The sequence below is a fragment of the Panthera tigris genome, chromosome A2, assembly GCF_018350195.1.
Source record: "Panthera tigris isolate Pti1 chromosome A2, P.tigris_Pti1_mat1.1, whole genome shotgun sequence".
Lineage (NCBI taxonomy): Eukaryota > Metazoa > Chordata > Mammalia > Carnivora > Felidae > Panthera > Panthera tigris.
In genome coordinates this window covers 45,967,426-45,975,117 of record NC_056661.1, presented here as the reverse complement: position 1 = coordinate 45,975,117, position 7,692 = coordinate 45,967,426, and the positions used below count along the sequence as shown (strand labels likewise).

At 38.1% G+C, this 7,692-nt stretch overlaps 1 pseudogene; it reads left to right on the top strand.

Moving 5' to 3' along the window:
• The first annotated feature begins 2,008 nt into the window (after positions 1 to 2,008).
• Positions 2,009 to 5,623, top strand: LOC102971758 (annotated as a pseudogene).
• Positions 5,624 to 7,692: the final 2,069 nt, after the last annotated feature.

Here is a 7,692-nt window from a genome sequence, read left to right as displayed (position 1 = left end):
GTCAGAGCAGTCTTTCAAAACACAAAATGGATTTTGTCACTTCTCTACTTAGTAGCTTTCAGTGGCTCCCATTGCTCTCAGAATAATGGCAGAAATCCTTAACACAGCCTACCTGTTTACTCTGATCTTACACTTCATTCATTTTCACTCTCTTTGCTCTGTACATACTGTCCCCTTTTTGGTTTCTTGAATATCACTGTTTTGGGCCACAGGAACTTTAGTAACTCTGATTCCTCTACTTGATCCTTTGGCTCTTGTGTCCCCACTGGGTCATCTCAAATCTCAACTCAGGAATGATGTCTCTGTTTAGCCCCTCCAACTAAATATTCTTTCTTTTTATTGTCATCACAATTTTCATGATACATTCATATGTGATTCTGTGATTAATATTTGTTTCTCCATCCTGGTATGAGCTCCAAGTGGGCAGGGCTTTGTCTAATTTGTGTTCCTTATTGTTTGTTTCCAGTGCCTGGCACATAATCTGCCTTCAATGAATAAATGAATGATCCAGATCAAGCAAAACAATATGAATGGCTAGTGGTACATTTGAGAACTTGTTTGGTAGCCCATCTTGGAAGCACAGCTACACATAAACTTTAGCCAAAGAATGTTCTCTGTCGACCTGCCTTTTGGATCCAGATTTAGTTACACTACACATGGAACAGCAGCCAGATCAATATGTCAATTTCTCTTTCAACCATGGATTTAATTTCTTATCTTCTGAATTAGTATTGGAGGGCAAACAATTATTGATAGGGTGAGAATTATTTTATTATTAATTGTTTGTTTAACATTTCTTAGCTCTCATTCATATGATCCCATTTGGTCATCACGATAGCTCTACTATAGAGGCAGAGCTGATATAGTTAACAAATGAGATAACTGTCCCATATTGGTTATGCGACCTACCCACATCATGCCCTAAATAAGCAGTTAAGCTGGGACTTAAACTTGGGCCTTAGACTTCAATCCATAACCTAGTCTACCAGTGCCAAGCTTTTTTCTTCTCTAAGTGGACATATTGTTTGGAAACAAGGAATCAGTGAATTCCATTTGGTAGCCCCTTGCCCACAATAAAGGTAAATGACAGATATCAGGATAGGCTGGATGTAGTTTATATCACAGGTTTCGGAAGTTGAAGATCTTTTGTTCTCTGTTGAGATACCATGTTTCACAGAGATACCTGAAGATCCCTTTCTGGTTCCTGACTATAATTCTGTCATTTTATCCTTCCTATCTCCCAAGCCCCCTTCTAATCATTGGAATTATCTCCCTAATAAACCACATTCTATTAATTACTTTCCACTGACTTCTGCATTGGACTTTTATGTGTGTTTTGGATACTTAAATCTATCACATGATAACAGTGGGAAAGAACATCGTATCTTTATTTTGGTCCAGGGTGCTGAAAAATTTGTCACTGTAAATCTCATTTTGAGAGGGCTTTATGAACATCTTATTCTTTTCTGATTACAAAACTAACACACATCATATAAAACAGTATAAAGAATAAACATAAATAATCCATATTTCTTATTCTAATGATAACATTTAGTATAATCCCTTTCAGGAAAGTAAAAATTTATTTTAAATAGATTTATAACATTCTATTATTTGAATATAATTATATAACCATCCTTGCAATTTTATAATACTTAGGTTGTTTCTAATATCTCATTATCATAAATGGTGTTGGATGAACTTCTTTCCCCAAACCTCCGAATATCTTCTTAGGAAATTGCTTAGAAGTTGAATCATCAGGTTCATGGGCAATAATGAAAAAAATCATCACTTTTTCTAAAATTAAAACATAAAATTGGGAACAATAATAAAATAGTACCAAAGAGTTCAAAATAAAAATTAAAAGCCTTTTTTTTAACCTTCATAAAAATGAACTCAAAATGGGCCATAGACCTACATATAAATGCAAAACTATGAAACTTCTGGGAGATAACATAAGAGAAAATCTAGATGATCTCAGGTTTGGCAATGACTTTATAAATGCAACATGAAAGGTACAGTCTATTAAAGAAATAAGTGATAATTTTGACTGTGTTAAAATTAAAACATTTTTGCTTTACAAAGTCACTGTCAAGAGAATGAGAAGACAAGCCACAGACTGGGAGGAGATATTTGCAAAGGACATTTATGATAAAGGACTGTTAAATTCAAAATATTCAGAGAACTTTTGAAACTCAGCAATAAGAGAATGAAGAATCTGTTTGAAAAATGGGCAAAATATCTGTACAGACACCTTACCAAAGAAGATCTATAGTTGGCAGATAAGCATATGAAAAGATATGTGACATAATATGTCATTAGGGAATTGTAAATTAAAACAGTGAAATACCACCATTAGCATGGCAAAAATCCAAAACACTGACAATACCAAATCCTGGTGAGGATGTGGAACAACAGGGACTCTCTTTCTTTGCCGGTGGGAATACAAAATGGTAGAGCCACTTTGGAAGACAGTTTGTCATATTCTTACAAAACTAGACATACTCTTACTATATGATCCAGCAGTTGTGCTCCTTGGTACTTCTCCAGAAGAGTTGAAAACTTATGCACACAAAACTCTGCACACGGATATTTATAGTAGTTTTATTTATAATAGCCAAAACTTGGAACCAAAAGTATGTGAATTCACCTTCAGTAGGTGAATTGATAATTAAGTTGTGGTATATCCAGACAATGGAATCTTATTCATTACTAAAAGTAAATGAGCTGTCAAGCTATGAAAAGAAACATAGGAACTTTGAATGCTTAACTGAGTGAAAGAAGCCAATCTGAAATATTACATACTGGATTATTCCAACTACATGACATTCTAGAAAAGGTGAAACTATGGAGATAGTAAAAAGATCAGTGGTTGCCAGAAGATGGGGATGGGGGGAGGGATGAATAGGCAGAGCATAGAGAATTTTCAGGGCAGTGAAGAAACTATTCCGTATGATATTATAATGGTGGATACATACCATTATAAGTCTGTCCAAACCCATAGAATTTAAAACACCAAGAGTGAGCCCTATTTAAACTCTGGACTTTAGGTGATAATGGTATGTCAGTGTTGGTTCATCTGTTGTTATAAATGTATCACTGTGGTACAGGGACAATGTGTGTTCATGAAGTGGAGGCTGGGCATATATGGAACTCTTTGTAACTTTCTACTCAGTTTTACTGTGAACCTAAAACTACTCTAGAAGACAGAGTCTATCTAACAAAAAAAGCTCCTCCACCCCAGGCTTCTATTTCTACAGGTCCATTTATTAGAAAAGAATCATCTTTGGCCATTTCTCATTTCTCATTTCTCTTGTTAGTTATTCTGGTAGTTGTAAGATGCTTATATCTAACCCTTGATTTTTCAGCTTTGGGAGGTTTCTCTTGTTGCTGTGCTAAGAAAGATGAGGAATTCAGCTCATATTTATTATCCTCCACCCCCACTAATTTTGTTTGCTATATAGTTTTACCAGTAGTTTCCTTTGTACATTTCAAACTATATTTTGGTATCTTAATCTTAATGTAGTATACACCTTGGGTTAGCGATGTGTTTGGCTTTCCTTCTCAGTACTTCACCACTGTCATGAAAGCCACCTCAAAGATTAATAGGCATGGTGGTAACGTGACTATAATAAAGAAAAAGTAATCAAACTAAAGTTGAGGGATAGTCTGCAAAATAACTGGCCTTTATTCTTCAAAAGTCAAAGTCATGAATAACAAAGACTGAAATATTATTCTAGATTAAAGAAAACTACAGAGATACTACAACATGTAGTTCTGGATTGGATTCTGGATTAAGAAAAAAATGTATTTTCTTTTTTAATAAAAGATATAGTGGGACAAATGGGACAATTTTAATAAAGCCTATGGTAAATGTTAATTAGTGTTAATTTCCAGATTTTGATAATTGGTGATTCTGTAAGAGAATGTCCTTGTCTTTAGATAATACACAATGAAACTTAGGGGTAAAGGAGCATTTATTTGCAACTTACTTTCAAACAGTGAATGTGGATATATAGAGAGAAAATGCTAAAGTAAATATAATGAATTGTTAACATTTGGGAAATCTAGGGGAAGCGATTCTTTGCACTATGGCAACTTTTCTGTAAGTCTAAAACACCTTTACAGTTGGCTTGTTTAAATCAGGTCTCAGGTAAAATCCATATATTGCATTTGTTTGGGGTGGCTCTTAAGAGTCTTGTAATCCATATGGTTCATGCTCCCTTTGTTTTAAAATGCCACTTTTTAATTATAGCAACAACCATTTGACCCACTTTTGAATTTGGATGATCATATGCTCTTTGTGTCATTTAATATATTTCTTTATCATGCATTTTTCCTGAAGACTGGTACATTTAAGAAGTTCCAGTGAATTTATGTTAAAAAAAATTGGCATGGTGATACTAGGGGAAGGATGCAGTAATTCAGGGCAGCATTTAGTTAAAAGAAGGGAGGGAGATGGCACATTAGTCTCTAGCAATGTCAACTGGAAAAGAGCTGAGATGCTTACACATTAAGAAAATTGAGGGTCTCGCTCACTGCAGTCCACCCATGCTTCTTGTCCTCCCACCACTCATTTTCATGCCCACTGCTGCCACCTCCACCTATCACCCTGGAAGAGGAGATCCCTGCACTCATCATTGATGATAACTCTGGTATATGCAAGGTGGGCTTTGCTGGGAATGATGTCCCTTGTCCCCCCACCATATTCCCATCCATTGTCAGAAACCCCCTGCCTCCAAGGTGTTGTCATGGTGGGCATTAGCCAAAAGGACTCCTATGTGGGCAACAGGGCCCAGAGCAAGCAAGGCATCCTATCCTCAAGTACCCTATTGAGCCTGGCATCATCACCAACAAGGAGGATATGGAGAAGATCTGGTACCACACCTTCTACAATGAACTTCACATGGCCCCCAAGGAGCACTACAACACTTCCACCACTGGTATTGTCATGGGCTCTGGGGACAGGGTAACCCACACTGTGCCCATCTTTGTGGGGTACTCCCTGCCCCGTGCCATCCTGTGCCTGGACCTGGCTGGCCAGGGCCTGATGGACTACCTCTTGAAGATATTCACAGAGAGTGGTTACAGTTTCACCACCACAGTTGAGTGGGAAATCGTGTGTGACATAACCGAGAAGCTCTGCTAGGTCAACCTCTACTTTGAGCAGCAAATGGCCACTGTGGTGTCCTCCTCCTCCTTGGAAAAGAGCTATGAGCTGGCTGATAGTCATCTGATCACCATGGGCAAGAAGCGGTACCACTGCCCTGTGGGATTTTCCCAGCTATCCTTTCTGGGTATGGAGTCCTTTGGTATCCATGAGATCACCTTCAACTTCATCATGAAGTGTGACTCTGACATCTGGATGGACCTGTACTCTAACACAGTGCCGAATGGTGGGACCACCATGTACCCAGGTATCTTGGACAGAATGCAGAAAGGGAGCACGACCCTGGAACCCAGCATTATGAAGATCAAGGTCATTGCTTCTCCTGAATGCAAATACTTTGTGTGGATCAGGGGCTCCATCCTGGCCTCGCTGTTCACCTTTAAGCAGATGTGAATCAGCAAACAGAAGTATGAAGAGTTGGGCCCCTCCACTTCCCACTGCAGATGCTTCTAAATGCCTTGCAAGCAGTTATGTAGCATTTGCTGCATGAGTTAATTCCTAAGTATAAATTTACCCTGGCAAATGTGTACACTTCATGCTAGCCTCATAAACTGGAATACGCCTTTGAAAATAAATTTGTCCTTGAAGCTTGTATCTGATGTCAGCCCTGGATGGAAGATTGTTGCTGATTTTGACTTTGTATTCAAATTAAATTTTCTCTTGGTATATGTTTAATACCTTGTACATAACCTTGATTTAAACCTCTTTTATAGAATGTGGCTTAGTCATTTCATGGCTGAGGGGAGAACATGTTTATGGAAGAGAAATCCATTGGTTTGATGAGCATCCTCCATAAGGTTCTTTTTAAAAAACACTTTTTTTTTTTACTGTTTATTTTTTGAGAGAGAGAGAGAGAGACAGAATGTGAGCAGGGGAGGGGCAGAGAGAGAGGGAGACACAGAATCTGAAGCAGGTTCCAGGCTCTGAGCTGTCAGCACAGAGCCTGATGTGGGGCTTGACCTCACAAGCTGTGAGATCATGACCTGAGCTGAAGTCAGACACTCAACCGACTGAGCCATCCAGGCGCCCCCATAACGTTCTTGATCTGAGTTGGGTATTAACGTGTGAGAGCTGCCTATTTCAGGATTATCTAGAGGCTGGCAAGATTTTTGAACCAGTTGAAATTTCTTTGTCTTTCTGGTCTGACAGGATTAGGAAGGTCTGAAGTTTAGGACCCACTTTCCTTTCTTATCCAGTGTTTTCCTACCAGAACACTGTGGGTTGTTACTAACTGCCTTGTGTTGGAAAACAGTTTACATTTACACCTGTAAATTTATTCATCCTTTTAATATACTAAGATTTTGTACACAATTCTCAATTGTTTAAGAGATGACAACATTTTTTGGTTTTCTCCTGTCATGTGAGAACATTAGGCTCTCAGCAACATGTCATTGTTTGAGGAAAATAAAGTGCTGCAGTAAACTGGAAAAAAAAATCAGCGGGATAGCCTCCCTTGCTTCTTGTCCCAACCTTCTACTTTCGTAAGAAAGGTGAGGACATGAGGTATTCAACAGAATATTATAAAGGATTTTTCCTAATTATAGTTTCAGGACTTGCATTATTTCTACAGAGTTGTATAATAGTTAATTTAGTCATTTACTGATTGATTATCCCTGAGAGCTTTTTTTTCTGAGTTGTATTCTCTTCTTTCTTAGCACATTCTCCCTCACTGATCTTACCTGCAGAATGCTGATGCCTCCCAAATCTGCATCTCTTGTGTAGTCTGTTATTACTCTCCTTGAACAGGTTCCTCGACTTAGGAAATTCATGACTGCTCTTGTCCTTTCTTTCCAGAATTTCTTAATCTTCCGTAGTACAATGAATATGACCACTATCAAACAATTGCTCAGGGAAAAAAAAATGTGTGTCATCCTTTATTTCTCTGTCTCCTTTATCCTCCCCACATCTGGTTGGTCCTCAAGTCCTGTTGATTTTCTCTGCTACATGGTTTTTTTTTTTATTGTTTTTTTCTTTGTTTGTTTGTTTGTTTGTTTTTTACTGTTCCATTCACGTCTATCTTTACCACTGTTGTCCTGGTCCAGGCTACTGTGTTTCTCAAGTGGATTACTGTAGCTGCTTTCTGTCTGATTTGCTCATTGTGTTCAACCAGAGTGATCTTTTTAAAATACAAATTCAATCAGTGTTACTCTCCTGCTTAAATCTCTAACATAAAAATGTATGTATTAGTTGTGGTTCTCCAAAGAAGCAGAACTGATGAGATATAGGTAGAGAAATATATAGGAGGAGATTTATTATAGGTATTGGCTAATGTGGTTTTAGACGCCCAGAAGTCCCATGATCTGCTGTCTCTAAGCTGGAGAACCAGGAAATGGTGTAATTCAGGCTATGTGTTAAGGCATGAGAACCACAGGATGGATAGTCTAAGCCTCTATCTGAATCCACAAGCCCAAGAATCAGAGCACTGATGCACCGGTGCAGAAGATCAGTGTATCAGTTCAAGCATGAAGAATGAATTTGTCCTTTCTCCATGTTTTCATTCTATTCAGGCCCTCAACAGTTTG